The sequence below is a fragment of the Sarcophilus harrisii genome, chromosome X, assembly GCF_902635505.1.
Source record: "Sarcophilus harrisii chromosome X, mSarHar1.11, whole genome shotgun sequence".
Lineage (NCBI taxonomy): Eukaryota > Metazoa > Chordata > Mammalia > Dasyuromorphia > Dasyuridae > Sarcophilus > Sarcophilus harrisii.
In genome coordinates, this window is record NC_045432.1 from 77635257 (window position 1) to 77654881 (window position 19625).

At 41.9% G+C, this 19625-nt stretch overlaps 1 protein-coding gene across 3 annotated transcripts in view; it reads left to right on the plus strand.

Annotated features, from left to right (window-relative positions):
• Nucleotides 1-19625, plus strand: part of LOC100927726 (speedy protein E4A) — a 35102-nt gene that overhangs the window by 2605 nt on the left and 12872 nt on the right. The window contains exon 2 of one of the 3 annotated variants that reach the window (XM_031944964.1): nt 1879-2243. The exons of the other annotated variants lie outside the window; for them this stretch is intronic. The gene's annotated coding sequence lies outside the window, so the exon portion shown is untranslated. The remainder of the gene's footprint in view (nt 1-1878; nt 2244-19625) is intronic. 3 annotated transcript variants of the gene reach the window in all.

Sequence of the window (19625 nt, forward strand, 5' to 3'; positions counted from 1 at the left end):
TGTTAATTTTTCAAAGTCCAAAGTGCACCTACTTTCCAAATAAACGATAGTTTCTTCATTTCTATCATCTGGCTATTTCCTCAAGTCCCAGAAGTCATTAAATATCAACCGAGCTATAATAGAATATTTGATGTTTTACTCCTGTCCAACTCATGCCTTCCTGATGTCAGGCTCAGGGCTCTATGCACTAGTGCGCCACCTGGCTGACTTGCAATAGAATATAGAAATGCAAACTTCCCATATAGCAGAGAAAAAGGAGGTGCAGTTAGGCCAGAGGGAGGACATCCAAGATGTTCCCATTCCCATAATTCATAATAACCCTTTCAATACGATGGGAATTAGACACCGACGCTCAGGGCTACATACAGTGTACTAGGCCATCCTGAGTGAGGCCTGCTAACTCCCAGATACAGAAGCCTCCAGACTGATACCAAGGCAAATCCAATAGACCGGTGATGGAAAGTGCCATCCACATCCAGAGAGAGAACTATGGAGACTGCAAATCAAAGCATAATATTTTCACCTTTTGTTGTTGTTGTTGTTGTTCATGCTTGTTCTCCCCCCCCCCCTTTTTAATTTTTTTTCTTTTCTTTTCTTGTTTTTTTTTTTTTTTGTTTTTGTTTTTTTGTTTTTTTGCTGAGACAATTGGGGTTAAGTGACCAGGGTTAAGTGTTTGAGACTAGATTTGAACTCAGGCCCTCCTCCTGAGTTCAGGGCACCACCTGGCTGCCTTTTTTTCCCTTTTGAACTGATCTTACTCGCACTGCATGCCAAATATGGAAATGTTTTTAGAAAAATTGCACATGGTTAACCTGTATCAGATCGTTTGCTGGCTTGGGGAGGGGCACGAGCGAGGAGAAGGAGAAAACTTTGTAACAAGGTTTTGCAAAGATGAATGTTGAAAACTGTCTTTGCATGTATTTGGAAAAAAAATACTGTGGAAATTTCAGAAATTCAAAAGGAGCACCCAGAGGCTCTTTCATTTTGTAACATTCTCCTAATGATTCACACCATTTCCTTGGACAGAAAATTGTTGATATAAGGACAGAAATTGGTAATACCGAATGTATTGTTACCTGCCGTTCCTTGAATGATCCTAGCAATGTCAGAACATCAGTAGGATTCTCAGTGAGACAGTGTTGTTGAGGTTGAGCTAAATCTGGCCTTAAGTCCCATTCTGAGATCTTGCCTTATGGGGGAAGCTGGCTCAAGCTGGATCTAGGCCTCTGATGTCCTTGCCCCCCCTTCACCGGGATTCACGTGATGAAGGGCAAAACAGCCGGAATGAAGTGGTTGTCCTTGCTCGGACTACTGAGCGGGGCTGGGATCTCATGACCGGGCCTTCCTGCCTCATGTTATCCCCCCTCCCACCTCCTCTTAAAACTAGAAAAACTTTTCCATGGCTTTTCTTTGGTTGGGAAATCCACTGGACATCCATCCCCTAGGGTGGCAGTTTTGCTATCCTGTTATCTGAATTAAAGACACTTTATTCCTCACCCCAGGGCTTTGATTTATTTCAGGACTTGACAACTTAGATATCAAAAATATTCTCATTCTCTCTGTTCACAAGATCTTAGAGTTCACATCTATTCACTGGTTCTTGTTTTCAGAGTCATCCCGAGTCCATAATTAATCAGGTGATAAACAGTCGCCAGCTCTTTATAAGTTATCAGTAACGAACAAAGAACTAGTGTCTTCCCAGAGTTCTTTTTTAACAATTTCTTAATGTGCAACAATACTCGTTCTATTGTCTTCCATCCCTGGGCTTCTTCTGGGAAATTAATGAAACCTTGGGAATGATTATATTGTAATCTATTTCCCCCCCCCCTCCTTTTCTACTTATGATTTGTGTGTAAAATCTCTATCTTTCCTCAACAGGAAGAGGTCTCCTGCCCAGGAGAACTTACACTTTGCAAACTATTCCTCACTCTGAAAGTGATTAATTAAACCGCTACTTGATCTCTAAAACCTGTCTGTAGGCCTGCTTTGTGCAGCTCCAGCTGGTCCCAGTTTAGAGACCAAGTAAATACGGTATGTATCGGTGGCAGCAGTTTTAAGGGGTGGACATAGAAGTGAAGCCTTGAACTCTAGTAGGTGAGGGAAGGGACGAGGTGCCGCTGGACCTTTCCCCCCGAGTTCCAACACTTCGCATCTGGCAAATTCAGCGTTCCAATTCTCTGCTCTACCTACCATCAGGCTCGGCCTTTGATCAAGCCCGCCTTTTCCTGTGAGGAACATCCCAGGTACCCTTTTATTGATCCAGATTGCTTGGGGAAGGCCTGTTTTGTTTTGGCACGTGGATAGGCTATCGCATGTGTCTTTTCTCTTTGATGGCCTATCCTGCTATGGACTGTGAGTTCTCCTTTCTCTTATAAAGGCGAGTCCAATTGGCTAAGAAGGAGAGTAATGGGTCGGTGGAATAGGTTAGGTTCACAAGACACAGTAGTTAATGACTCTGGTAATCTGGTGTTTGACAAACCCAAAGGCTCTAGCTTCTGGAATTAGAACCTGACAGAAACTGCTGGGAAAATTGGAAAATGGCATGGCAAAAACTAGGCATTGATCAACATTTCACAGACTATACCGAGATAAGGTTGACATGGGTTCGTGAGTTAGACATAAAGGGTGATACTATAAGCAGATTGGTAGAGCAGGCCTGTGGAGAAGGCAGGACTTGATGGCTAAAGAAGAGCTAGAGAACATGATGAAATGTAAAATGGCTACTTGATTACAATAAATTTTTAAAAAGTTTTTGCCCAAATAAAACCAATGTGGCCAGAAATTGGGAAACCGTTTTTTACAGCCAGTATTTCTGATAAAGATTTAATTTTTAAAATATATAGAGAACCCAGTCAAATGTAATAATACAAGTCATTCCCCAGTTGATAGCTGGTCAAAGGATATGAATGATTTTCAGATGAAGACATTAAAGCCATTTCTAGTCAGATGAAAAACAAATGCTCTGATTCATTATCGAGTTGAGCAAATGCAAATTAAAACCACTCTGAGGTAACTGCTTTCCCCTTCTCAGATTGGCTAAGGTAGCAGGAAAAAATACTGATACATGTTGGAGGGAATGTGGGAAAGCCGGGACATGAATGCGCCGTCGGTGGAAACTATCTTTACGTGTACTTGGAAAAATAAAATACTGTTGAGAGAAAAAATAAATGCATGTGGAGCTGAGGACTTTGGGTTTTATTTTCTGCAGGAGGTAAATTTTGTTTGTGTAAGAATTACTCACGTGGTCGGTAACAGTTTAATTGTGCCCTTGGTTAGAGTTTTGAAATATTTACTCTTGTAATTTAAGTGGATTGCGAGCACAGTAGGGAGGATTATGTGTATCTATGTATTTGTACTGTCCTATCCCTTTCCAGGGTACTTGTGTCGGTGTCTTATGTGATCTTGTTCGTTAGAGGCTGTGATTATCTTTGAATCTGAATTACCTCCAAGAGGTGACAGAGATGTGGTAAAGGCAAAAGGGAAGGTCGAGGCATTGACTCTCCCCCAGAACCAACATGTGCCTTTCGAACGCATGAGACAGACTTCTGACTGTCCCCCATATACCAGGATTGGGTAGATTTGACTAATGATGATCTCAAAGTCTGCTGGCTCATTGGGGGCAGCTTGGAGAGGATTAAATTAGAGCATCTGAGACAAAAACTGATGAATAAGGAACCTCGGCCTCTTGAATGGGACAGCTATAATAAATTATATTCAGAGGCAAAGGAAAGGGAATATAGGTCTAAATTAGAATCAATGAAAGGAAAGATTAAATCATTTTAAAATCTCCTTAACCTCCCCAAACTACCTAAACTATATCCATTCACCAGATCTCAAGATGTTCCCTTTCAAGATGTGAAATTCCCAAATTTGCCCGGGGAAGACCTCGATGTCAGGACCTCTAGTCGGAAGGTCTGGCAGCGTGGAGAACTCCAGGCTAGTGCCAAAGAGTATCCCCAGCCCCACTGAGGCTCCCATAGGCTTTGCTGAGCAGTTCCAACTCACCCTGTCTCCATCCAGACTTAGGGATCTGGATCTGGATCAACTCATGGTTGCCTTGGACAGGAAAGGGGAGATGACAAATTGGTGTCAAAAAGCTGGTTTAGAAGATCTAGAGGTGGAGCTTAAGATAGATGGGTTCCTCTCCTACTTTGTTTATAATCTTCACCCACCCATACCTAAAACAAATTAAGCTGCTTATGATTGGCAACACTTCTATACTGGATTTCTCCTTGAGACCGCAGCATGAATGGCGGTTACCCTGGCAGAGGAGGATGAAAACAAGAAAAAGGAACTTAGGGAAGCCCCAAAGAAATGATTCCTTGCAACTCCTTGGTAGCTGTGGCAGCCCATATCTTATAGCCCCACCCCCATGCCATCCAAATCAATCAGGCCGGGGGTTTGATTTACTTGTGGGGAACCCAGCCACTGAGGAAAGGATGCCAAAGGGGAGCTGGAGGAGATGCTGAGAGAAAAAAGAGAAAGTACTCCAGAAAACATTGAGGGCCCCTCCCTATAATTCCAATCCCTCAGCATGGCCTGGCTCCAAGGAGGCTGGCAGGAGGGCTGGCACAGGGAGGGGGATATCCAGGCCATGCCCATTGTCCCCAGGACTCCTCCTGGGGATGGTTTCTTGCTCATCCAGGGGCAAGAGGCCTTTGCTCTACTGGACACCCGTTTTAAACCCCTGTGCCTTCCCTACTCCCCTCCCCTGGGGTCAAGGTTATATCTCAGTTGGGGGATTGTTAAATAAGACCATTGTGGCCCATATCTCTCCCTTTTTATCAGAGGGATGGGTGCCTTTCACCCCTTTGCCCTGGTTCCTGAGGCTCCTAGACACTCACTAGGATGTGATGCTCCATAAATTACAGGCCACTGTTTCATTTGACCATTTCCTTGTGTCATTAATCCCCAACACCCTCCACTTCTTTTTTTTTTAAATCTCTTTATTGGATAATAGCTTTTTATTTTCAAAATACATGCAAAGATAGTTTCCAGCATCCACCCTTGCAAAACTTTGTTCCACTTTTTCTTTCTCCCTGCCTTCCCCCACTCCTCCCCTAGACAGCAAGTAATCCAATACAGGTCAAACGTGCAGTTCTTTTATCTGTATTTGCACAATTATCACGCTGCCCAAGAAAAATCAGATCAAAAAGGGAAAAAATGAGAAGGGGAAAAAAGCAAGCAAACAACAACAAAGGTGAAAGGGATGAAAGGTTGGAATCCATACCCAGTTCCCACAATCCTCCCTCTGGATACAGATGGCTCTCTCCATCGCAAGTCTATGCGAACTGGTCTGAATCACCTTGCTGGTGAAAAGAGCCACTTGCATCAGAGTTAATGGTCACACCCTTTTCTTGGTGCTGTGTACCAGGTTCTCTTGTTCTACTCCATTTCTCATCAATTCATGGAAGTCTCTCCGGGAGGGCCACAGAGTCCCTGACACAAATGTCTTGGGAGGGGAGAACAAAGGAGATCCTCACCATACTGGAGGAGGACAGAGTCCTCAAAACCTAAGGAGGACGAGTCATATTTTAATATCTGTGAAAACTAGGATGGTGACTCAGTGACTTCCTGAGGTGGGGCCGTCGGGGTATTGTCATCCCTCTCGGATAAAAGCAAATTGGCTTTTGGGGGCAACTGGGATTGAAAAGAAGGCCCTATAGAGGTCATCCTGCTGATTGTTTCTTACTGCACAATAATATTCCATAACACTCATACAGCATAACTTATTCAGCCATTCCCCAACTGAGGGGGCGTCCATTCAGTTTCCAGTTTCTCGCCACTACAAAACACCTTCTGCTTCTGAAAGTGCCCCCCTTTCCCTTCACCCCTTCTGACCAGGGGACTCTTAAGCAAGTTCCACAAGCAAGTTCTTGTGGGCTTCAGAGGTTCCTGACCAGGGTCAGTTATCAGTGCCCTCCTATGGTCATGCAGCTGGTCTCATCTTAACCCCTGCCTTGCATATGCAATACCCACTCAGCACTGAGGCCATGGAGGGAGTTGGGCTCCTTCTCAGTGCCTACCTCTCTAAGGGTTCCATTATTCTCTGTCCTTCCCACAAGAACACACCCATTTTCCCATCTGCAAGGCTAGTGGGTCAGGGTTGGCAACTTGTGCACGATCCCCAAGCAGCTAATGCCCTTGTAATACCCAGAACACCTGTCCTCCCAGAGCCCCACACTCTGCTTCACCTTGCACCACTGGGGCCATTCTGGGTAATGCTTTCTTTTCAATCCCAGTTGCCCCCGAAAGCCAATGTGCTTTTATCCGAGAGGGATGACAGTCCCCCGATGGCCCCACCTCAGGAAGTCACTGAGTCACCATCCTAGTTTTCACAGATATTAAAATGTGACTCATCCTCCTTAGGTTTTGAGGACTCTGTCCTCTTCCAGTATGGTGAGGACCTCCTTGGCTCCCCCCGCCCCTCCCCCGCAGTGACATTTCTGTCAGGGACTCTGTGAACCTCCTTAGTGGTTTAGCACCAAGAGGCCAATTGTAGTTAGGGCCGAACCCCTGTTTGCCTTCCCCTCTGTGAAGTTCCCTGGACATTACCTCTGTGCCTCCAGCCTTTGCCTAGATTGGAACCGTCCTAGAGCCATGACTCAGTTTCCCCTATCTGTCACCAAATGTCAGCTCCGCGCCCTCCTGCGTCTGGCAGGTTACTGACCTCTCGGGATCCCTGACTTCTCAGCTATTGCCCTTCCCCTTTATGGACTCCTAAAGGATCCGGAACCTGACTTCTTAGCTTTTTTCCTGGAGCTCAGAAGTCTGATTCTTTGAAGTCTGCCCTCCAACACCCCCCAACTTGAGACCTCCCCAGCTATTCCCTCCCATTGAATTTATTCCCGTCTGAGGGAGAGCTGTTGGTGCACCCCTAGAAATGTGGGGACAACTTTTGCCTCATGGGATAATTATACTTAAAACTTTGGGCAACAGGGATGGCTTGCTTCCTCCCGGGGAGGACCTGAAGGAAACCCTCTTGGGGGGAGCAGACTTGGACTGGGATGCCTCCGAAAGGAGGAAGGAGATTTGTTGCTAAATAGGGCAACCCCATTACCACGGAAGTGGCTGAGGCTTCAGCCCCTGGGACCCATGGGGCACAACAAGTGGAACTGGAGGCAGTAGCCAGGCCTTGGGAATGAGGAAAAGGAAAACGGCATTAATGTCTCCGATGACAGCAGCTATGCTTTTAGGCTTTGGGATACTGGGGAAACTTGGGGGTTTCCTCGCCTCCCGAGGGCAGATTAGACCGTTTGCTGTTTCCCCAGACATGAGCAGTAATTAAAACTCCAGGGCCCAGCCCAGAAAACCACTTTCATTCACTTGGAAAAGACTGGCTGAGCAAGCAGTTAAAATCACAGCTTTAACTTTTCCAATTACCCAGGGCCCAGGTCCCCCGCCAGGAGTCCCTCTGAACTTTCCCTTTGCCCCCTGGGTACAGCCTTAGCTTATCTCTCTGACCCCAAAGGCCTAATGAAAGAATAGCCACAGCCCAGAAGAGAAAGCTGATCCCAAAGCAAGCCAAGCTTGGGTTAGCTCCCTAAGAAGTCATCCCTTGGCATGATGGGATGGCTTCATTCATTCAGCCACTGGTGACCTGGAAAGTTGGTGGAAGTAGCTCAAAAAGTACTTTTCATCAGGCTGCTGTCACCGCCTCTGAGAAGTGTCCTTCTTGCCCCAAGCAAAATGTATCCAAGCCTCTGCAGCCAGCTCGTGGGCAGTTTCCTTTCCTAGATGTAGCCTTTGAAGCCTGGCAGATTGACTTTATTCCATTTCCACCCACCCGTGGTTACAAATATGTTTTGGTTGTGGTCTGTATGTTTTCCCAGTGGGTGGAAGTGTTCCCCTGCTGTACAGCCACAGCTTTTGGGGTGGCAAAAATCCTTCTAGAAAAAAATCAGGAGGGGCTCCTAAAGAAATACACAGTAGCAGAGGTACCCATTTCACAGGAGCTTAATTAGCTAGGCCAGTCCCTCAGCACCTCCTTTGTGTCAATTACCTCAGCATCAGGCATGGTTGAGTTTGGATAATCACTTTGTTACTATTTTAATTTTATTTTAATATTAATTTTAATATCAAAACCTTCCTTGCAAAATCCTCCTGGCCCGAAGCCCTTCTTCCTTTAGCCCTCCTAGGCCTTAGAGTGAAACCATTTGGTTCTCATAAGCTCAGTCCCTAAGAGATTGTCACAGGATGCTCAGTGCTACTGTACCCATGGCTGGGAAACATAGCAGTTAGTGGCTGCCTCCCACAATGGTGTATTGGGTTAGCTCCGAGCCTGACCAACTTGTCTCCCAATCCCATTCTTTAGGAATCGCACCTGAGCTTTAGCTCCTAATCCAACTGGGTGACTCAGTGTACCGGAGATGCTCTCTCTCTGCAAATATATCTTGCTGGGTTTTCAGCTTCCTTGAAACCACTATTTGACCCAGAAAACTGTCCCCACCCAAACTGAAAGTGGGCTGCAAGTTGCAGTTACTCTCTTTAAGCTAAACCTTTTCTCTCCTTGTCCCTGTCCTCTCAGCCCCAATCTCAGGGTTCATCAAGATGGCGGTTTTCTTCTTTCCATTTTTACATTGTATTTATCTCAAACTTGTATGGTTTAGGACGTTTATTCTAGTCTTAATTCCCTTCCTTTGGCCAACAGGTGTGGCTGCCCTGCTCCCACTGAACCATCCGCTCAGGAGCCCCATACAACACTTCTCTGGGATGCTCAGATTAAGTAATTGGGTGTGGGGTTCATGGGAGGTCCCAACGCCTTGAAGCTCTAACCATTGTCACCCCCATGAGAAGCCTGGATTGTGACCCCTGTGGGAGCGTTCTGTTTTACTGGCCTCCAAAACCTCCCGATCTTCTCTGGCCTCAGAAGTCGCCCACCTGATGAGAAGGGAGCAGCCGGTGTCCCTTACCATTCTCTCTCTCCTCATTTGCAGAACGTTAGCACAAGAGGCCCTCAAAGTAAATCTACTGGGGTGGCTAGGTGGTGCAGTGGATAGAGCACTGGCCCTAGAATCAAGACAACCCGAATTCAGATTCGCCTCAGACGCTTCCCACAACACTTCCTAACTGTGACCCTACAAGTTATTTGATCCCATTTGCCTTGCCAACAACAACAACAACAACAACAACAACAACAACAACAACAACAACCACCACCACCAAGTAAATTTACCAAAAAGCCATAACAGGTTTTAATACCAGGTTTTAGGGTCCCTTGCTTATCAGACCCTTATCCACAGGTTCCATTTCACTTAGGAGTGAGTCTCTGCATCCAGAGCCTAAGTGGCAACATGGGCCCTCCCCTTGGATCATTAAATCCCCCGCAATGTAATTCCACCTTTGAATTCTAGCTGGGTTGCTTGCCTAAATGCCTCATTTGAGTCCCCTGGCCAGCTCCCACAGCCACGGGGCGTCTCCCAACAGTGCAGGAGCCCCCCGTAACCCGTGGAGTGTAGCAACCTGTCCTAACGAATCAGACATCAGACCTCTGACTTTTTGTACAATAAATGCAACTCTAAAGGCATCTTTTCCATTTCTGGGTTAGTGTGGGAAGCCCGGGAAGGCTCCATGACATTGCCAGAGCTAACCAGCCCTGCGTGGCAGCTGGAATCTCCCCTCTAGCACCCTTACCTTTGCTGTCGAATTGCCTCCTCTCACAGTTCTCTTCTTCTTAGGGAGCTCTCCACATCCCTTTCTGGAAAAGTCTCTGTGCTTTTGTCTACACTATGGCCAAATTGTCCCTATTTCCAGGGAAGCTCCGCTGAAGCTCCTTTCTAGTTAAAGTCCCTCCATCAGCAACAGAGGCTCGCTTTATTGCCCTCTGCGGCCCTGTTGCCCTCTGTTGGATTCCTGACCGGTACCACTGCCACTTTGGGCGTGCCGTACCCCATCTGCCAGGGGCCAGGATTGTACAGGGAAGCTTGTCACCAGCCTCCAAATGCAGATCGATTCACTTGCCCTCAACGTATTGCAAAACCGTAGGGTGCTGGCTGCCCTAACGGCGGGGGGTGGGGGGAGGTAGGGGGGAAATAACCAGGGCACTGTCATTGAGGGGGAATGTTGTTTCTATGTCAACCAGTCCTCTCAAATACAAGAAGACCTTAGTGCTCTAAACAAGAAAGCTGAAGATTTATGGAACAGGGATCAGAACATCTCTGAAGCATGTCTTCCCCTCACGTTTCTTTAATCTACTCTCCTGGTTGCCTGGAAACTTTGGCAGCATAGTCCCTTCTGTCCTTCCTGGTCTGTTGTTTGTCTTCTTTATTTGCCTTGCCATCTGCCTTACCATTCACTTTGTAACTCACTTATTTGTACGTAACATCCAAATCATGTCTCAAATGAATGTCCCTCATCGATCTTCGGGGTCGTCTCGACCTTTGGTCAGAAGGAAGGCACGTGAAAATTATTTTGATTTTTGTAATTATTGATGTGGTATCTATAATGAAAAGATTAGCAATCTAGATTTTTCAGAGCCGCTATTTCCCCGGCAGACTCTGACTTAAATGATCAACCAATTCTTCACGATGCTCCCCTGTGTGTATCAAGTGAAGTGAAATCAAAGATTGCAGAACCTATTCCTGAGATAGAACTTTGGGCCTGTCCCCCACTAAGTAAAAAACTCCAGAATTTGAAATGATCACTTAAGAACTGTTCCCATAGGCCTGGAGAACATCCATATTGGCCTGCACTCGTGGGCTTGTCATGGGAAAACAATCAAACCCTGGGAACGATTGTAGTATAATCCACCTTTCCACTTAGGTTTTGTGTATAAAATCTCTACCTTTCCTGCTACAGGAAGAGGTCTCCCACTCCGGACAACTTCCAGCTTGCAAACTGTATTCCTCACTCTGGAAGTGATGAGTTAAATTGCTACTTGAGCTCTAAAACGTGTGTCCAGGCCTGCTTTGTGCAGTTCTAGTTCTTCATCGTTTAGAGACCAATAGAGTACAATTCTGTTAGTGGTGCTTACTAAATGCTTGTTGCCCACTGCTAGAAAATTTGTTGTTGTTGTTTTTTTATTTAATAGCCTTTTATGCTAGAAAATTTGTTAAGTACTTATGGCAAAGATCTCATTTATTTATCCTGGGTCTGATCCGAATGTGGTAGAGGGGGATGAGGTAACATTTACCCTTGGAGATATCTATCTAGTTCTCAGTTTCAGCTAGCTGAACTTGTCTTGATGTGGTTCTTTCTGGTTTGAATACTTTGTCTGTGGTCCTGGTGTTTAAACAAATGATTGACACTTTGGTTTTTGCTCTGACCACTGAGAAGTGGTTCTGGCTCTGGCTTGCTATCAGTGCTGCAGTGGTTTAATCAGGGATCCTGTCTTAGGTGTGATTTGGCCTCTGATCCTGGGATTTAAGAATACACATCTGGCATAGACCTCAATGTCATAGGGAAGGTTCAGTCCGAAATCACCTGGAGATCTCATTGTTTCTGATTACTGTCTCAGTGATCTGTTTTGCAGTGTTATTGCAGCTGCCAGCAACAAAGCTTTTCTTTGGACTGATATAAACATTTTATTTTGACATATTCAGGGAACTGACTTCTTTCTTTCTCTCCTTTTTTTTCTTTCTTTCTTTTCTTTCCTTTCTTTCTTTCTTTCTTTCCTTTCTTTCTTTCTTTACTTTCTTTCTTTCTTTCTTTTTTAAAATAATAGCTTTCTCTTTTCAAAATATCTGCAAAGATAGCTTTCTATTTTCAAAATATATGCAAAGATAGTTCCCATCCCTCCCCTGGATGGCAAATAATTTCTGTTAAACATGTAATTCTTCTATACTTTTTCCCACATTTATCATGCTGCTTAAGAAAAAGCAGATCAAAAAGGAAAAAAAAATTGAGAAAGCATTTTCACCTTTTTTATGGCTTGCTTTTTTCTATGTGATCCACATTCAGTCCCCACAATCCTCTCTCTGGATGCAGATGGCTCTCTTCTTCACGAGTCTATTGGAATTGTCCTGAACTATCTCATTGTTGAAAAGATCCACTTCCATCAGAGTTGATCAAATAATATCGTCATTATTGTGTACAATGTTCTCTTGACTGTACTCATTTCACTTGACATCAGTTCATGTAAGTCTTTCCAGGTCAAACTGTTAGTCATTTCTTACAGAACAATAATATTCCATAACATTACATACCATAACTTATTCAGCCATTCTCCCACTGATGGGCAGCCACTCAGTTTCCAGTTTCTGGCCACTACAAAAAGGGCTGCTATAAACATTTTTGCACATGGAGGTCCTTTTCCCTTTTTTATGATCTCTGGGATACAGACCCCCTGCTGGGTCAAAGGGTATGCTGAGGTTGATAGCACTTTGGGCATAGTTCCAAATTGCTCTCCAGAATGGTTGGATCAGTTCACAACTCCATCAATGATGTATCGGTGTCCCAGTTTTCCCACATCTTCTCCAACATTCATCATTATCTTTTCCTGTCTTCTTAACCAGTTTGAGAGATGTGTAGTGGTACTTCAGTTATCTTAATTTGCATTTCTCCAATCAATAGTGATTTAGGACATTTTTTTTCAAATGAATAGAAATGGTTTTAAATTCTTCATTGAAAATTGTCAGTTCATATCCTTTGACCATTTATCAGTTGGAGAATGGCTTATATTCTTATAAATTTGAGTCAATTCTCTATATGTTTCCAAAATGAGACCTTTATCTTGGATGTACAAATTTCCCCTCAGTTTTCTGCTTCCCTTCTAATCTTGTCGGCATTGGTTTTGTTGGTACAAAACCTTTTTAATTCAAGATGATCAAAATTATCCATTTTGAATGTCATAATGTTCTCTAGTGCTTTTTTGGCCATAAATTCCTTTCTTCTCTACAGATCTGAGAGGTAAACTATCTTTTGTTTTCCTAATTTGTTTATAGTATCACTCCGTATGTCTAAATCATGAACCCATTTCGACCTTATCTTGGTATAGGGTATTTGTTATTGGTCAGTACCTAGTTTCTGCCATACTGTTTTGCAATTTTCCTAGAAATTTTGTCAAAGAGTGAGTTCTTATCCCAGAAGCTGGGTTCTTTGGGTTTATCAAACACTAGATTACTACCGTCTTTGACTGTTTTGTCCTGTGAACCTAACCTATTCCATCGATCCACTATTCTATTTCTTAGCCAGTAGCAAATGGTTTTGATGACCTCTGCTTTATAATATAGTCTTAGGTCTGGTACAGCTAGGCCATCTTCATTTGCATTTTTTCTTGAAACTCTTGGCCCTTTCTTTGTTCTTCCAGATGAACTTTGTTGTTATTTTTTCTAGGTCTGTAAAGTAGTTTCTTGGAAGTTTGATTGGTATGGCATTGAATAAGTAGATTACTTTAGGTAGAATTGTTAGTTTTTTATTATATTAGATCGGTCTACCCATGGGCACTTGATATTCTTCCAGTTGTTTAGATCTAACTTTGTGTGGAAAATGTTTTATAATTGTGTTCATATAATTCCCGACTTTGTCTTGGCAGACAGACTCCCCAATATTTTTTTATTATCTATAGTTATTTTAAATGAAATTTCTCTTTGTATCTCTTGCTGCTGGACTTTGTTGGTAACTTATAGAAATGCTGATGATTGATATGGATTTATTTTGTATCCTGCAACTTTGCTAAAGTTGTGAATTGTTTTTTAGTCGGTTCTCTAGGATTCTCTAAGTATACTATTATATCATCTGCAAAGAGTGATAATTTGCTTTCCTCATTAACTACTCTAAGTCCTTCAATTTCGTTTTCTTCTCTTATCATCAAAGCTACTATGTCTAATACAGTCTTGAATAGTAATGGTGGTGGTGGGCAATCTTGTTTCACACCAGATCTTGTTTGGAGTGCTTCTAATTTATCTCCACTTACATATGGTGCTTGCTAATGGTTTCAGGTATTTATTATTGCTTTAATTTCCTTTTTGAACATTGCATTTACCTCTGACTTCTTTCTTGTTTATTTTGTGGTTTGATTCATCTAGTTCTGATACACCAAGGTTGAGATCCCCCCCACACTAGTATAGTTTTGTTGTCTATTTCTTCTTAACTGCTCCTCTGTGGGTTTGGATACTTATACCACTTGATATATATATGTTTAGTATTGATATTGCCTCATTATCTATGGTCTTCTTTAGCAAGATACAATTTCCTTCCTTAACTCTATTAATTAGGCCAGTTTTTGCTTTAGCAAGATACAGTTTCCTTCCTAATCTCTTTTAATTAGATGAATTTTTGCTTTTGCTTGATCTGAGATTAGGATGGCTACTCTTGCTTTTTATTTATTTTTATTTTTACTTCACCTGAAGAATAATAGATTCTGCTCCAGCCTTTTACTTTTACTTTGTATGTATCACTCTGCTTTAAATGTGTTTCTTATAAACAACATATTGTGAGATTCTGGCTTTTAATCTGCTTCTGTTTTATGAGACAGTTCATCTCATTCACATTCCCTGTTAAAATTATTAACTCTGTATCCTGCCATCTTATTTTCCCAAGTTATACTTTATAGGACTGGTTTCAATGATTCTGACCTGATAAAATTTGCTTCCAAAATAATTTCACTTTTGGATCCTCCAGATTTTTGGTCCAATTATTCCTGTTTTTTTTAAAACTTAAAATATATTTATTTTAAACTTAAATACAAAATAGAAAAAAAATTGCATGTGCATAGCAGACCAAAAGAGAGAATTAGAAATATAAAGCAATACATTTCCAGAAAATCTCTAAGTATATATAAACCTATACAATAAGTTCAGAGCTGTCCTTCTTGCCTTTGCTTCCTTGTAGATTTTCTTTTGTTCCCTGCTGTGCACTTTTGACTTTATTCTTTTTCTCTTTTCTTTCCCCCCCTCCCCAGCATGCTACAATAATGGTCAGATATATATCCACACATACATATACACACACATACACAGAAACACAATCACAGATATCTATAATCATATGCATTTATACATGCTTATGCATCTGTGTAATGCCCATATTATGTTTGTTTGTCCTCTGGTTCTCTGAAGATGGATAACATCATCTTTCTTAAGTCTTTTCATATTTTTCTGAATCCACCAACTCATCATTTCCCATATCACAGCAATATTACAACTTCCTACTGTCTAGTTATTTTAAATGGCATAAGATAATATTGATTGATATGGTTGACTAGTATAGTTTCCTTATTTTTCTCTTTTGAGTGAATCTACTTTAGCTTTGACTTTGCATATATTTTGAAAATATATATAAGCAAAACAATTTTTTTTTAAAATTTCCTTTCCAAGGGAAGAAAAGAATCTGTGTAATAACTAAGTTATAGACAAAAAGTATTTGGACCTTTTTTTTATATATATATAACAGTGTTCTGTCCTTGAGAGGGATAGATTCATTGTTTTAGTGTAGGGAAAGAAGATGACTTCACTGTGTGAAAATGCTAAGAAAGCTTTAAAGTGGGAAAAATTGAAAGGGTGGGATTTATAATGGGCAGTTTATAAACTTAGTCTTGTTTCAATCAGGAAGTTATCTTAATATGGCAAAATTTAATTTTAGGAAAATGTTTTACTTTATCACAATATTTTTGTCTGTGAATGATTTAACAGAAGTTAATCATTTAGGTAAATTAGAAGCAGTATGCACCGTATGAATGTGAGGCAAAATGAGAGAGCAGTGAGAAGTATAGTTTGGATTTATGGAAAGAGAGGTTTGAAGAGGTTTTTGTTTTTTTTTTATCTCATTGTGAGAGGAGGATAAGGAATTTTAAATATTTGGCAGAATTTACTTATAAATCCATGTAGTCCTGATTTTTTTTCCTTAGGAGGCTCATGTATAGCCTGTTGAATTTCTTTTTTCTAAAATAGGTTTATTTAGATATTCAATTTCTTTTTCTATTAATCTAGGCCATTTATATTTTTGTATTTGTCTATTTCAGTTAAGTTTGTAAATTGATTGGCATATAATTGGGCAAAATAACTCTTAATAATTCCTTTAGTTTCTTCTTCATTAGTGGCATATTCACCCTTTTATTTTTGATACTAGTGATTTGTTTTTCTCCTCTCTTTTTAAATCATATTTTTTTTGCTTTTTTTTATTTAATAGCCTTTTATCTTTTTAAATCATATTAACCAATAGCTTATCTCTTAATTTCATTTTATTATTGTTATATACAAAACCAGCTCTTAGTATTAATTTATTTATCTATTATCTATATTTATTACATAAGTTAATTGATTTCATTAATTAGTAGATTAATCATTAATAATTAATGACCAATGATTCACAATATAAATCCATTTTAAAATTTAAATTAATGAACAATTAAGTATTAGCTTAGCTAATTAATACTTAATTAATAATTGATATTTTATTATATAAAATAATTTCTTATTTAATAATAAAATTATTTTTTAATTCAGTGTTTTTTGTTATTTTTACCTTTCTGAATTTGTAGTCACTCTTTGTTTCAAATTCTTAATTTAAGCAGCTAGGAAAATAAGTCCTCAGGCTTCCCATCCCTTCCTTTTTAAATGAGGGTTTATTCCTGTGTAGCCTCAGGTCTGCCCGGTGCTATAATCTTTTTTAGGTGATACGGCGATATTCCTATATCTGTATTTCTCTCTCGATCCCCTTAAAGGAGGGAGAGAACAAAGATGGAGTGCGATAAAATAGGTACAAGTTTTAAGTTTTATTTAAATTTTTATAGACTTAACTTTGAGAAATATAACAAGAGAAAACCTTTTCACTGACAACTAAAATATATGATTGACTTTTAAACATTTCTTTTTTGTTTTATTGTTTAATATTTAATATTTCATTTTCTCCAGTTACATGTAAAATTTTTTTTCATTTGTTTTTGAAACTTTGATTTGCAGATTCTCTCCCTTCCTCCCTATCCCACCCCCCATTAAGAAGGCACATGTGAAATATATGCAAAACATTTCCATAAAAGTCACAAGAAAACGTAGATTCCTGCCCCCTTCTCCTAATAACCTTCATTAAAAATAAAGTAAGGGAAATAAAGAGTATGCTTTAATCTGTATCCGGACACAATCAGTTCTTTCTCTGGATATGGATAGTATTTTTTCATATAGTCTTTCAGGGCAGTCCTGGATCATTTTATTACTGAGAATAGAAGTCATTCATAGCTGCTGGTCAGACAATAGTGTTACTACTTTGTCCTGCAGAACATTTCACTTTTCTTGAGTTCATGGAGGACTTTGCAGGGTTTTTCTGAGAGCATTCTGCTCATCATTTCACAGGAAACAATAATATTGCATCCTAATCACACACCACAGTTTATTCAACCATTCCCCCAGTGATGAGCATCCCCTCAATTTCCAATTCTTTGCCCTGAGAAGAGAGCTACCATAAATATTCTTGTAGATATAGGCCCTTCTTTAAAAAAAAAACAAAAAAAAAAAAAAAAACTCTTTGGGGAGGATAATGCATGATTTTATAGCCCTGTGGGCTTAGTTGATATCTTTTCTTCATTTATCAATTGGGGAATGGTTCTTTCTTTCTTTCTTTTTTTTTTTTTTTTTACAAATTTGACTCAGTTCCTTATACATTTGAGAACTGAAGGTTTCATCAGAGAAACTGGCTTCACAATTATTTTCCCAATGGCTATTACTTTTATTTCCCCCATGGATTCTCTCCCCTCTCCTTTCACCCTGACCCACCTCCAAAGTGTTTTACTCTTGCCCCAACTTTCAAATATTTTCATTAAAAACAAGTGATAAAAGAACAAATAAAAGGCCATTCTTGGTGATAGATTTTGAAGATTTCTTTCCATCCGGAAGGTGATTAAGAACAAGATTGGAAAAGCAGAGCGAAGTACTGCACCTCTGTTAGGTCTAATGAAATAAACACACTAAAATTGTTATTATCATTTTAATAAGTTAATATTGGAAGGGAAGGTCAGTTTCAAGAGATACTTTAAGTTTCGTTAATTTGTATCGTTTTAGCACCAGCCGGTTCTAGGGGCGTTGCTAAGTCACTTCAGCAAGTGATTAGTTATGAGGGATGTGGGCCTGCTCTTCAGAATCTGCAGGGGAGCATGTTTCCCTACCATTATTTCTTCTTTCCTTGTTCATTGTGTGCGAGATTCTGGCTCCGTTGTAAAGGTCATAAAGCAGAAATGATTTCTTTGCCTTTTGGACGTAATTGGCGACTCCATAAGCTTGGGTAGAGTTCTGATCGGTATTTTTTTTTTTTTTTTTTTTTTGAGTTCTGAACTTGTATGTTTGCAGAAAAAAAAAAAATTGAACTTTTAGGAGCCCTGGCGCCTTTGCATAGTTTGGCAGTGATTCCCAACCCCCATGAAATCAGGGCAACATTTTTTCCCAAATCACTGTACTCCTTCCCCTTACTGCCTTCCCCCCCCCTCACCCCCCGTCGGGCTTTTTTCCCCCCCGGGGGGGTGGGGTAGGAAAGAGATCTTTTTCCAACCCAAAGTGGGGACAAGCCAGGGGAGAGCCCCTTGCTTGCGAGCCTCACTTTGGCCAGGATGATTCTGGAGGTCCCTCCCCTCCGCCATGCTTAAACTTGAGGTCAGAGGCAGAAAAGGAGCCAGAATCTTGAACTTTGCTGCTCCTTCACCTTGATCTTAACTTTTTTTGCGGCAAGCTTGTGCATGCTACTGCGCAGGCCTGCCCGACATTGACTGGGAGGTGGGCCCGGACCGGAGAGCCCCCAATTTTTCCACTACAGACTAATAAAGCGGCCTATTGGGCATCGGAGCACAACAGCCTCGTCCCCCGCCCCCTCCCTCACTCCTTTCTCCGAGTGACGTTTGTTGGCCTACGTCGGTCCTGGCTCTGGCCCTGGCCCTGGCCCATCCCCCACCCTAGAACTTGGGCTACGCCAGCAGCCCTCTATGAGCGGGAACTTAAGGCTCCAGCCCCCCCCCCCACCCCCCACCCCCGGTCTCAGTGCGCAGTCGTGAGCCGGCAGTGCTAGGGAACGCAGACCCCGCTTCGAGCTCCTGAAGCTGGGTGGTTCTCTGCAGCCCTTGCCTGCTCGGGTCCGCGGACTTTAGCTTTTCGGTCGCCGTCTTTTCCAAAGATCCTTTGGGGACCTTCGCTTTGCACAACTATGGAAGAAAAGGAACCGCAACCCAGGTCGTCAAAACGCAGAGCCAGGTAAATTAATGGGGAGGGAGGCAGGTCAAGGGACGCCGAGAGCGACGGTCTTGTACCCACAGTTCCTGGGTGCCAGGGGGTGCCGAGCAGGGGCAGGACGCCCCTAATTCTGTCTTAATTAGCCCGGCCCTCCAAAATTTGGGAAGCTTTTCCGCCCCGTTCTCCCCTCACCCCCTCTGCATGGGAGGCCATCCGAAGAGCTAGAATTGCCGAATCATCTTCTGGGATGTAGAGATTAGTTAATTTAAATTTTTGCCACCATCCCGGGAGGTTGGGTCTAGCATGTCTCCCACGGTACGGATGCCCTAAATCGTCATAATAAGTGTAGGACGTCGGATAAGTTGTTTTTGTTGACTTCAGTTCTCGTGCCCTACCCGTTGCGTCGCCTAGCAACTCCTAAGCTACTAATCCAAAACTTAGCCCATTTTGCCGAAGAGAGTGAGGGGAAGTTGCCAGATGGCGGTCTGGAAAACCCAAACTCGAATCCAGCCCCAAACGCTTCTTGGGGGGTGGGGGGGA